General features: G+C 39.0%; 1 long non-coding RNA gene across 4 annotated transcripts; it reads left to right on the top strand.

The window, feature by feature from the left end:
- The first annotated feature begins 4,368 nt into the window (after positions 1–4,368).
- On the top strand, positions 4,369–10,441 carry LOC123764776 (uncharacterized). Of its 4 annotated transcripts, XR_006773626.2 has the most exons (5): positions 4,369–4,383; positions 5,227–5,908; positions 7,383–7,554; positions 9,030–9,210; positions 10,017–10,441. It is a non-coding gene; the product is annotated as an uncharacterized lncRNA (long non-coding RNA). The 4 variants fall into 4 exon arrangements; XR_011222344.1 differs by lacking the exon at positions 5,227–5,908 and having other exon boundaries at positions 7,388–7,554; XR_006773627.2 differs by lacking the exon at positions 5,227–5,908.
- The last annotated feature ends 2,262 nt before the right edge of the window (positions 10,442–12,703 follow it).

Here is a 12,703-nt window from a genome sequence, read left to right as displayed (position 1 = left end):
TCGATAGCCTATGGCGGTATTAATTTTGCTATAAAGTGTTTGCATTTTGGTAACATGTTGCAAATATCAAAAGCTCTTATCAAGTAACTTGGCATCACAGTATTTTATCAAACAATGGATTAACACACTACGTACATGTCATCTTACTGAATTTGTACCTTTTTTTTCAAAACATGGCGGCCAAATCGGCATGTATAGATAGTTTATGACCTCGGAATCATCACGATAATGATCTTGAGTCTAGAATGACTTCGTAGGGGCTTGAGATCAGTTAAATTACCTACTCAAGCTGTCACGAGTGAGATAAGAGGTACAAATCTCTTAAGTGGACATGCAAGTAGTTCTTTGTTACTCCAACTCGGCTGACTCAAGATATTTCTTTTTTTTTCATACAGCCGTAAGACCTCGCTTGGGTGATGAACTGCTTGAGGCGAAGTTATGCGAAATGACCTCGTCATGAGTACTGTGACATCACTAGGGGCGGATTTAGGCATAAGGTAAATAAGCTATAGTTTAGGTTCTCGTAGTCTGAAGGGGCCTCTCAAAATCCTGTTAATAAATATCTTGAGACTTAAAATTTATAGGTCAATTTTAAAAGTTTAAAGGAGCAATCCTCCTCCTTCCCCCCCCCCCCGCACGGAGTTGTTATGCATTTTTGGCAGCATTCTTGCCAAGTTCAGTTGTTACACAGCCTTATTCTCTGTTAAGTTACCAAATAGGGCCTCTATAGCTTAGGGGCCTCAACATCTCCCCCCATGGCATAGGGCCTCTACAGCTCCTAGTAACTTAGGGCCTCTACAGTTCCTAGTAGCCTAGGCCCTCTACAGTTCCTAGTAGCTTAGGGCCTCTACAGCTCCTAGTAGCCTAGGGCCTCTACAGCTCCTAGTAGCCTAGGGCCTCTACAGCTCCTAGTAGCATAGGGTCTCTACAGCTCCTAGTAGCCTAGGGCCTCTACATCTCCTAGTAGCTTAGGGCCTCTACAGCTCCTAGTAGCTTAGGGTCTCTACAGCTCCTAGTAGCCTAGGGCCTCTACAGCTCCTAGTAGCCTAGGGCCTCTACAGCTCCTAGTAGCCTAGGGCCTCTACAGCTCCTGGTAGCTTAGGGCCTCTACAGCTCCTAGTAGCCTAGGGCCTCTGCAGCTCCTAGTAGCCTAGGGCCTCTACAGCTCCTAGTAGCATAGGGCCTCTAAGAGTTCCGCCTAGTAGCTTAGGGCCTCTAAGAGTTCCCTATAGCACAGGGCCTCTTCAGCTCCCAATAGCTTAGGGCCGTGACTAAATCCGATCCTGGACCTCACCCACCCGGCTGGGATCTTCTGCCTTGGTCTCAGCCACTCAGTACCTGGTCGACGTTCTGTGAAGGCATGTGATGTTCACAGCTCCACTTAACTCTATAACCCCCCTTGGGTACTTGTATATAAGAATTTTGCATTAACACGACTCTTTCACAAGTTTACCCGTTATAATATACGTTTGTGTTCTAAGTTCATCTGAAGAATCTTTAATGGAAATTTCCTTTTTCTAAAGGGGTTAAATATATTAAGAACATTGTTGTTTAAAAAATGTGTATATATATATATATATATATATATATATATATATATATATATATATATATATATATATATATATATATATATATATATATATATAAACACACATATATATACATATACACACACACATACATACACATGTGTACACATATGCACACACACACTTATGCATAAATACACACCTATACATGCTCGTATGCTGTATATGTCGTACCTAATAGACATGCACACTTCTAGGTTTGAAGCAATGAACATTTTGCTTATTAATGGCCAACTGAGATTTTACATCTTTTCAACAGCCTGTCCTCAAGGGGTTTGATCCCTCGAGGTAATCACTTTAAAAAGTTAGATTATATTAAAACGGTGTATTATTCTCAAAGCTGAAATATGGAATTCGAAAACAATTTGAGTATCCCCTAGAATTTCATTTTACAGAAAACCTAGACTTCAGACCGTTTAACAGAAAACTAGTCAACATTGACTATATTTTAAACCATCAATTTATAATACAATAAAGTAATAACTTGAAGATATTCTCTGCTTAGGGAAAGATTTACCTGCCAGTTTACAAATAGACTATTATTGAAACTGTAACATGTCAGTGGAAGTGTGGGTGGTTGAAGAGCTGTGAGAGGAAGTGTGGGAGGTGTGAGGGTGATGGGAGAGATGCGAGTGAAAGTGTGGGCGGTGAGAGGGCTGTGAGAGGTGGGTGGATTATGTAAAGTGGTGTCAGAGTTTCCGCCAATCCGGGGAACAACTCATAAATTCTGATAGATTAGCTTCAGATAAATCAACAGAAATACCCGCTAACATTCACCGCCACAGACATTTGATATTATTTACCAAGAAAATACATAATAACTTGTATAGCAACTATAGCAGGCGAGCCATAGAACATACAGGACGAGAGTTGCGCAAAAATCATGATTATCTTTGCTCGAGTCAATAGATAATCATACCCCCAAGTGTGTGTTATACAATAATAGAATACACTATTTAAAATGACTGAAATCCACCTTTTTCAGGGTCGACTGATATATATGTGTGTGTGTGTGTGTGTGTGTGTATTTGTATGTATATATATATATATATATATATATATATATATATATATATATATATATGTATATGTATATGCTATATATTTTATTGTTATAATAAAAGTCTAAAAAAGCAAAACGAGACCAGCTTTGCTTCAGGTGCCTCATAGACAATATTGGTATTGTAATGTATAGGAATTATCTAGTTCTTTTCGTTGTCTTGTAACTGTTATTATACCTCACAGTGTAGCTGTAAGCAATTTGTACAGTTAATATAAAGAATTAACAAAATTCTTCCCTATAACATTCCACGGAAGAAACGGTGATGGCTGGAGGGGCCCATAGCAACAGTATGGTGGTAACCGCCGCCATATTGGCCCTGATGGACCACTTGCCCGTCCCGCCTCACCTCCCCCCCGTCTACGATTGGAAATAAATTGAAAATAAAAAACTATTTGTCTTATTTTTCTCCCTCATTTACTAAAAAAAAAGGTCTTATTTTTCTCCCTTCGCCAAAAAACGATTTGTCTTATTTTTCTCCCTTATTCACTAAAAAAAACGATTTTTCATATTTTTTCTCTATCTTATTCACTGTGAAATTTGCAATATGGCACAACGGATTAATTATTAAGGATTATACTGACATTGCACAGTATGATTGTTAGTTATAAACGGACTATTATACAAAAAAATACATTAGGCTATAGACATATCTTAGTGTATCACCGTTTATTCATTGTGAAATTTGTAATATAATAAAAAAAATATTAATAAGGTACAATGTATTTGTGAGATTATAATAATACTAATTTATTCACAAGAAGTTACATTGGATTGATGAGATTACATAAGATTGGAAATTATTGCAGCTTCGCGGTTGCTAGGAAGTTGAAACTGTAGTTGTTAGAAAATTGCAAATGCGAGTTGCACCCTATGGTCTGTGTGTATGTGCAGGGAGATACATGTTAAGCGGCCTTAATAACTATACTTGCATACCTATTTTATGTAAGTAAGGGCACACATATATATACACCCGCACATATTAGTACGTAATTAAAGTATACAAGGTTAGAGAATTCGTCCCAGAATTCATAAATGGTGCACTTAACAGTAATGACGAAGGATGCCTATCGCCTATGCACAAGTAATCCTAAATAATTAACAACTAATTACTTTACAATTACAATAAGAATTAAATGTTTAATTCGTCATGGGGTGAGTTCCAAAGATTGGGTCCCTATATTTCCATGGAGTTTGTTCAGATTTAGTTTGACTCTGGAGAGAGATTTATTTCTGGTGTGGTACTTATGGGGTTCTATTCACCTATCAAGGAAAAGTTTCAGATCAAGATTAGCATTTAGGAATAAGATTTTGTACATGTAAATAGCACATGGGAATGTGTGGAGTGTATGTATAGTATGTTAAGGGGACATAAACAGAGGGGCTGTGTGTTGTCTGAAGAGAGTTAAAGTCCTGATAGCAAATGTTTGCAGAGTAATTATCGCACTTGAGAACGGGCCGGGTGAATAACGATACTTTAGTCACCGATATGAACGTCATAATCATAACTGAACACGTTATGAGACCATCAGTAGCATTATTGATGACATTGCAAATAATTACATTATTTCCAATCAGCAAAAATAATATAATTTCTCAGAAGAAAGAACCATCAGCCTGGTAACGATCCTCCCAGAGTCCGTCAGTGGTCGTCCAGGTCCCGGGCGTTGAGGGTGTGTTTCGGCGCTCCTCAAAAAAGGTCGGCTACACCCCAAACTCCTCGCATTACAAGTAAGGTGAACCCCTGCAGGCATTGCCACGAGTTCTTATTTTTTTTTTTTAGAAAGAATGCTTAGCTTGAATCTGAAAGTGGTATAGTATTCGAATAGTGTATGTAATGTCGCAGAGCCGGCATGGCGAGCATTTCAAATCCTTCCGTGTGTGATAGTGTGCAAGTCTAAAAGCCTATTCAGCTGTTGCCGTGTCTGCTCTGTACCATTTTGCTCTCGTATTGGCATCGTTAGTGATATTTGGGCCGTTTTGAATGTCCTGCAACTTTCATTGTAGTACATAGTCTGCGCCTTGGTGCCTTTATTTTTGATAATTACTTACTTGCTCCCACCTGTTGCGTGCTGAAACTACCCACCGACTGTTCCCCGGGGTCCTGACCCCCGCAGCCAGCAATAGTGTGTTAACATTATACATTGTAAATGTATTAAATTGGTGAAAGTGCTACCTTGGGTAAATTAACTGTAATTTTCAATGGATAGTTTCTGGGAACTATGGCTCCAGAGAAAGTATTTATTATTACACAATAATAAATATATCCTTGTTACAGTGACAAGTATAATATACTAAATTTCATTGTTTGGTGTGGTAGTCTTCATGTCATATAGTAGTTACAGACATTAACTAGTTCATATTGTATTTGATTTAAGGATCAATATTCTTAAGCTAGATTTCCTTGCAGTAATCCAGAAATCGGTCTTGCCTGCATACCAATTGTCCAGATTTATTAACCCATTTATTAAACGGTTAGCAACTGTAAAGTTCCAGTTGCTAACCGTGACATCACTGTGAACGCGGCCACGCTTTCAGACTTACTGTCAGCTCCTGCTCCACCCATTTCTCCAGGTGTTGCTGACCCTCTACCAGAGCCAGTGGTGAATTCGGCTGCAATGGACCCTTGATCTGACCCTCTAGAGGGCCTAGACTATGAAGACTTCTGCTGCAGTACCTACTGCTGCTACTTAACCTTAAAGAACTCGACCTCCACGATCTACCACCTCTGCTCTTCACTCGTCTGATGAATCGGATGAGGACGTGTCTGTTCGAACACCATCTCCTTCACGGAAATGCCACTTCTCAGCTGTCGATTTCCTTCACGACACTGCACCAACAACCCCCAACGACAGCCCCACAAGGCCAATAGGAAGTCAGACCACCAAGACCGACAAGCCCAAGAAGACCAAAGATCAGAGTTTGCTCAAATCGTCAAAAACGAAGACCACCACTAAGGAAATGATTTAACATAAACATCTGAAATCAACCCTCGACTGTCAGCTGCTTGCGATCCCAGCCCATGTGTGTGTGTACTGCAAATGAGGCCCCACTCAATCCTACTTCACTACTAAGTTCAAATCCGCGGTGGTTGGGCCACCGATCTTTCATCTCCCCTCTTCACCTCGTCTCCAGTTCCTCGCTCAAGATTTCTGCATCCTCGCCCCGTTCTTCCATCCCCTGCTTGCCAACTCTATGGACATTTTAAAGTTTTCAAGCTCGTCAGTGTTTTACCTCACTTAGTATCGCGTTCCAGGTTAGTCTCTTGAAGTTTAGCTGTATGTGGAGAATCCCCCCCCCCCTCCCTCCCAGTTGTTGCGTTTCTCCCCCTCCCTTGGTTCCCCGTATCTGAACTAGTTAAGTGTGTGGGGAAAGAGACTATTTCAGATTTGCTTTGAATCGAAGGTTGGGTTAGGTAGATTGAATAGAAGGTTGGTTTATTTGAGGCAGGCATGATGCTGTGTGTGGCATTATAGCAGACCCAAACTAATAGCCTGTGACGCTCCTCTACGTGCCTTACTTTATTTTAAATTCAGCAGGCTAGATGTAATTCTAGTAATGGGTAACTAGTGAAATTGTTTATAAACCAGAATGTTAATCTTTATGATGTCCATCCATGGTGTTAGTCTTTGTTTTTGGCAAATTCAATAATTTGGCATGTTTTCAGTATAACGAGTCGTAATTTGCAACTCCAAATATGTGCAGTGAGCCAGAATTCGGCTCAAACATGACGCTCATCAGTCAGATTTCCCATATTTTGAAAACTAAGGGGGTTTGGGTAAATCATGACCCATTGCCGTTTTCACCAATTCCAATATTTTTGGTATTTTGAGCTGAATTCTAGCTCGCTGCACATATTTGGAGTTTCAAATTACTCGTTATACCGACAATATAGCAAATGTGTGAATTTGCCATAAATTTGCCAAAAACAGACTAACAATATGGATGGAGATCATAAAGATTGCCTTTGTTTTTGGCACATTTATGGCAAATTTATCCCACATGACTTGGCACCCAGTTAAGTACCCGTCGGCCGTGTCGTTTGTTTTCATTAATGATATGACCTTTGTGATCAGATGTGTGTTCTTGTTGCAATGTTTCAATGGCGGTTCTCGAATCTGTGTGTATGATAACATGTTGGCGGTGTTCAGCAAAAGCATGTTCCAAAGCCTTTTGAATGGCTAGCATCTCTGTTTGTAAAGTCGAACATCCATTTGAGAGCCAACTATTTAGTTTCCTGCTTTAACTGCTGCTCCGGTTTCTTGTCCCTGCTGGTCTACTGATCCATCTGTGAAGTGAAGCTGTCGGATGCCATGTTTGCTCCTATATGCATCTGTGCAATGTTACGTAGATGAGGATAGTCTGGTTCTTTTTTCCTTCAATAACCATAATGTTAGTCTGCTGGAGGAGATTCCCAAGAGGCTTGCATAACAGCAATGTTTTGATTTATAATATACTGATTAAAGTAAATCAGTATATTGCTTATTACTTATATTAAATTATATTACTGATTAAAAGTAACTAACGGAATGTAAAACATTGGAGCGCAAACTAGCACAGCACGAGAAATTGAAATAAGTTTATTCAGGTAAAATACACACAAAGGGATGAGGTAGCTCAAGCTATTCTCACCCCGTTCAGTACATCGTGTTAATACATACATAGACACACATCACAAGCAATAAACGTATTACCGAACATTCTGAGAGATAAACATATACATTAACTAGCACAGCACGAGGATATGGTCGTTAAGCACTGTGACGTCACCAATGACGCTGTGTTGGGCAAGAAGGTCAGGAGCGGCCGGCGCCGCCTCAGTGTCGGGCTGACAGACAGCAGACGTAGTTCCTTAGGCGGTGTCCCGCTTCTTATATCATTTGCAGCTACACCGGTCATCAGGTAAGGTTACCGTGGACTTTATTGCTCAATGTATTAACTCGTATAAGGTGCAGGTGTCGATATTTAATTATGGTGTGACCTGGTTGTTGGCGTAGCGTAATGTGGGCTCTGTTATGTGATGCCTTCAGAGGGACGGTGATATTTGGGTGGCGTATGATAGAATTGGTAAAGTTATTTACATGGAAACCTAGTTGACGTATCCTAACAATAGTATTAATTAGATTCGTTTAAGATTTTGCCGTACAGCATTAAGTGGCTGGTCCACAATTTTGTTTAAATCTGCATTAGAACGGGCAGTCTAAATATCTGTGCAGTACGTAAGGTATTTAAGTATGTTGGCCTGTTTAAAATGTAATGGGTTAATGAGTAAAGGATGAGGGTGTAAAGGATAAAAATTACTGTAGAATTTGGGGATTTGTAGCTCAAAGTTTTAGAGCCAGCTGTCATATTATTTAAATGGCTTGTAGGTACTATAAGGCACTAAATGTACAGATTATTCCTGTGGCGTAGCGTTGGTAGTAGTTGGTGGCAGTTTATGGGTATCTTCTGTGGCTTAATGGTCTGAGGGTGTTTTCACAGCCCCCCCCCCCCCCCCCCCCGGGCTCGCAGAACTAGGCTGCTTCGATGAATCTTGACGCTTTTAAAACTTAATGGTATTAAACCCCCTTCTTTTTTATTTAACAGGTGGGTGTGGATTTCTGTAATGTAATTCGCGGAACCAATTTCATCTGAATTACTTTGGTTAAGACCGGGTATTTGGTAAGTTATGCAGGTTTGAATTTCTTCAGTCTTGATAGCTGTAGTGTCCATTGCAGCTAGTAAACAAATTTTCAGGTACAGTAGTTCTAATAGTTTGTAGTTGGGTAGAAATTGAAAATTATATTTTGGTATTAAATCTCGGCCCTTCAAACCCCCCCCCCCCCTACTACTCGGGCAATTTTCCTAGTTCATGTGGTTTCTTCAGTAGTGCTAAAAATGTATTGTAAAGCTTTCAGTACAGTTAATATATATTCAGTGGGGCCGGAATTAGTAAACGTAGAAATCTGCGTGTCTGGGATCACATTGTTTTCCCAGACAGTCAATTTTGTAAGTAATTAAGTGTTGGCATGTCGCTAATTTACGGGCTACTAGTGGACATGCCACGTCTTGTGGGGTCGTAATGTTAATCAGTCATGGTATCGGTAGTCACTAGAATGCGTGGTAATATTGTTTGGAATGGCAACTTAAAAGCTATTAGGACGAATGTATTAAACACATTAAGAATTTAAATTTATTGCTAAAGGTCTAGTATTAAAGTTTGTACCCTGGTGTTGCCCTATATATCAAAGATTACAAAGACACGAGGGTATACAATGTTATACAGAGAAATTATAATTTGTTGAACAAAAATAACCTTAAGACTTTTTCATAAATTTATTTGATACTTTATAAAACATTGTAATGGTATAAATAACTTAATGTTTTTGTTTTTCTAGGGTCTGGCTCGACAATGGCCACGAGTCTTCTTGAGAAACTTAAAGTGAACGGAGGACTAGTCAGTCACACAAGGCACGGAACTAGTTCTGACGTGACGTCGCTGCAAGTCTCGATAGAGGTGGTTGGACGGTGTTCAACACGGGGCGACTGACAACGTTGCAGGAATATCTGAAAGAAAAGGCAAGTTGTTAAAACGTTCAGTTAATATTTACCATTAGCAGGAAACTGTTGGAAAGGATATTCTGCAGAATTATAGAAAGAACGTCTGTGGGACATTAGAAAGTTAGTATTAACTAGTTTACTTGTCCTAGTTATGAGACTTGGGTTTAGGAGGCAGTAAAAATGCCAGTTAAAATATAGAAATTAATGGAATAGGCTACCATAATTAGTAGGGAAATATCGATAGATGAGCCTTGAAGCAGCATGATTCAAAGATAGTGTAAAGGATGAATGGTGTAGTGTTCATGACGTTGTAGTTGGGAGGACCTAATAGTGATCGGTGAAAATAGTTTAGGGCATTATGAATAGTTAACGGGGGGGGGGGGGGAGATGACGAAAACTGTGGAAGGCGTTGCTTCTGCACCACTAGAATTTGCCACTAGAAATATTGAACGTTGAGAGTTTGCAAGAATACTGCAGTGTCATACTGATTAGTGTAAATGTTAGGAAGAATGAAGAATGTACATATTCTTCAGTTGACTATAACGGTAAGTGTTTAGCAGTTTTAATGTCAAACGGTATAAGTTGGTATTCGATGAAGTATGGTTGACGGGCCATTTTGTTAGTGAAAACGTGTAAAAGTAATGTAAAGGGATGAAACGTGACTACTAACGATAACTTTTACAACATCGTAGATTTGTGGTAGAATGATTAGAGAATAGTATGTAGTAGGAAATAGTTTGGTGTGTAGTTACTCTAGCTAGTGTTGGAAGGACAAGTAGAGAAACGTGAATATTGAAATTAATGCAAACATTTTAACTTTACAGACGCAGCACAGAAAATGAAGACGGGTGGCTGTAGCAGTAAGAAGGCCGGTGAAGCATAGACTGCAAAATTGGGAAGAAAGATGCAAAATAAATGAGTTTTAAATCTGTGTATTGTGTACTTTGAAACTGTTCTTAGAACTATAGTCTCTCTTCCCTCTGTTATTTTTAATATCTGGTGTATGGTGTTATGACTATTGTTCGGCTGGTTTTCTAAATTAACAATGTGGCTCCGATGAATGTTGTTCGTATTGGAATAAATATCCCTTAATTATAGACGTTAATGTTTACAGCTGTTGTGTATTCTTTAACGGCTGGCTATAGTTATTCCTACAATGACATGTTTATTGTTGTAACATTGTCTAGGCCCAGTGTATGTGACAGTGGCTAGAATTTGAAAGGTTTGTTAATAAAGTGTTCATATTGGATATGAAGTGTATGAACTACGTCCCAAATGGCTTTAGTCCTCTTGATGTAAAAGTTTGACACAGTAACACTTCGTGGTTAATGTTGTTAAAAGGGTTGTTCCTGAGGGTTTTAAGTGGTGTTGACTGATCACCTTGTTCCTTAAGAACATTTTGGCCCGGTTTGGTGCCTTTCGATAATTGCCTAACCTTAAGAGCATTTTGGTGAAACAGGCTGTACACTGAATGAAGGCAATTGGTTTATAGGGAATATTTGTCAATTGTAATCCCTCACCGAGGTGGTATTAAATACTTATTATCAATAGATGCAACCTTGTGGAATATGAACAACATGAACCTTAGTGTTTTGTTTTACTTTACAATAACATAAATAAGTACCGTCAAAGAAACGTGACGCGTTTTTCTGTTACATTTTTCTTAGGTCAGTTGTATGTAAGTTTTCTAACCATATTTATTGCTGTTTACTTGGTTATAAATTCATCGTATTCGTCTGTTTCTTGTAAAGTGTTGGTGCTTTTAATGTCGGTGTCTCTCTTTACTAGTGTCCCTTGGTGTGTGGTATAGTAGGGGTTTGATAATGGTGGCATCAGTGAAATGTGTATTTTACTACGTATGTGCATCTTGAAAAGAATAAAACAAAATTGAGGGAAGTGTACAGGACAAATGTGTGTAGAACGTTGAAGGGGTTGAATGGTTGGCACATTGTCGTGAAGTCAGCCTGAGAGTGTCCTCAATGTAAATAAAGGTTTTCATAGTAGCAGCAAGTGAAAAGTAATAAGAAGACCTTTCACTCCATGCGACGAAGATAACGCGCAATTTACAAGAATTTTGCGTCGCAACACAATTGGTGGAAAAAAAAACACAACAGACATCATTTAACTACATACGACGAAGATAACACACAATTCACAAGAAATTCGCCTCAAATCACAAGAAATTTTGGAAAAATAAAACGACACGACACGACCGACAGACGACACAACACGACAAACGACGACACAACACGACAAACGACGACATTTCACTACATACGACGAAGATAGCACAAAATTCACAAGAAATTCGCCTCAAATCAAGAAATTTTGGAAAAAATAAAACACGACGACACAACACGACAGACGACGACACAACACGACAAACGACGACATTTCACTACATACGACGAAGATAGCACAAAATTCACAAGAAATTCGCCTCAAATAAAGAAATTTTGGAAAAAATAAAACGACACAACACGACAAACGACGACATTTCACTACATACAACGAAGATAGCACAAAATTCACAAGAAATTCGCCTCAAATAAAGAAATTTTGGAAAAAATAAAACGACACAACACGACAGACGACGACACAACACGACAAACGACACAACACGACAAACGACGAAGATAGCACAAAATTCACAAGAAATTCGCCTCAAATCAAGAAATTTTGGAAAAAAATAAAACGACACGACAAACGACGACACAACACGACAAACGACGAAGATAGCACAAAATTCACAAGAAATTCGCCTCAAATCAAGAAATTTTGGAAAAAATAAAACGACACAACACGACAAACGACGACACAACACGACAAACGACGAAGATAGCACAAAATTCACAAGAAATTCGCCTCAAATCAAGAAATTTTGGAAAAAATAAAACGACACAACACGACAGACGACGACACAACACGACAAACGACGACACAACACGACAAACGACGAAGATAGCACAAAATTCACAAGAAATTCGCCTCAAATCAAGAAATTTTGGAAAAAATAAAACGACACAACACGACAAACGACGACACAACACGACAAACGACGAAGATAGCACAAAATTCACAAGAAATTCGCCTCAAATCAAGAAATTTTGGAAAAAATAAAACGACACAACACGACAAACGACGACACAACACGACAAACGACGAAGATAGCACAAAATTCACAAGAAATTCGCCTCAAATCACAAGAAATTTTGGAAAAAATAAAACGACACAACACGACAGACGACGACACAACGACAAACGACGACATTTCACTACATACGACGAAGATAGCACAAAATTCACAAGAAATTCGCCTCAAATCACAAGAAATTTTGGAAAAATAAAACGACACAACACGACAAACGACGACATTTCACTACATACGACGAAGATAGCACAAAATTCACAAGAAATTCGCCTCAAATAAAGAAATTTTGGAAAAATAAAACGACACGACAGACGACGACACAACACGACAAACGACGACACAACACGACAAACGACGACA

Source organism: Procambarus clarkii, chromosome 48, assembly GCF_040958095.1.
Source record: "Procambarus clarkii isolate CNS0578487 chromosome 48, FALCON_Pclarkii_2.0, whole genome shotgun sequence".
NCBI classification, from domain to species: Eukaryota; Metazoa; Arthropoda; class Malacostraca; order Decapoda; family Cambaridae; genus Procambarus; species Procambarus clarkii.
This window is presented reverse-complemented; position numbering and strand designations above follow the sequence as displayed.